The sequence below is a fragment of the Branchiostoma belcheri genome, unplaced genomic scaffold (genome assembly GCF_001625305.1).
Source record: "Branchiostoma belcheri isolate BF01 breed outbred unplaced genomic scaffold, Haploidv18h27 scaffold346, whole genome shotgun sequence".
Lineage (NCBI taxonomy): Eukaryota > Metazoa > Chordata > Leptocardii > Amphioxiformes > Branchiostomatidae > Branchiostoma > Branchiostoma belcheri.
Window position 1 is genome coordinate 48798 of NW_017803961.1, and position 687 is coordinate 49484.

A 687-nucleotide genomic window follows, 5' to 3' on the forward strand; every position below is an offset into this window, starting at 1 on the left:
GCTCCCCTTTCTCTTACTCCGTTTTAAGTTTCATTCAATTAAGCTACCTTCTGTTAGGCGATTATACTGTTTTGACTGATTGATGCTGCAGGATGCAGAGCTACTGCAGCAGCAGAATACAGTGAACTACTACTACTACTCTACCTGTGTACTTAAGTGTGGCTATCGTAGATAATCAACCGAATACTACCTTCTGCATCGTAAACTTTATTCTCGTCAAAAAGCTCTCTGTTATCATCTCTTTCCAACATAGTAGAGCTACAGCATCGCAACATCAGTTCCCTATCTTCCCTGCTACCGCGATGGCCCACGTCACTTTTTACACCTATAAAGTGTAGAGTCTTAGATGCAGTTCAAACTTCAATTGCTGTAAGGGTACCTTCTCGTAATGTCATATAAGCAACCCGTGCTTTTCCCCTTAAGTCAATAAAATTTATGTGACTACAAAATAAAACAACATGCAAGCGATACGTGGAGGCACCATAAAATAAGGGGTTGGTGGGGTGGCCCACGAAAACTGGACTGTCGACTGCCACGCCACATATTCCCGGTTGCCTGACATGTCGAAAATTTCACCGAAGCAGTCCCTACATTGACAACCATTAAAATAACGAAAATTCCTCGAACAGATTTTTCTTTACTGAAACGTGAATCAAACATCAAATTTCCAGCTGTACCATTAAACTT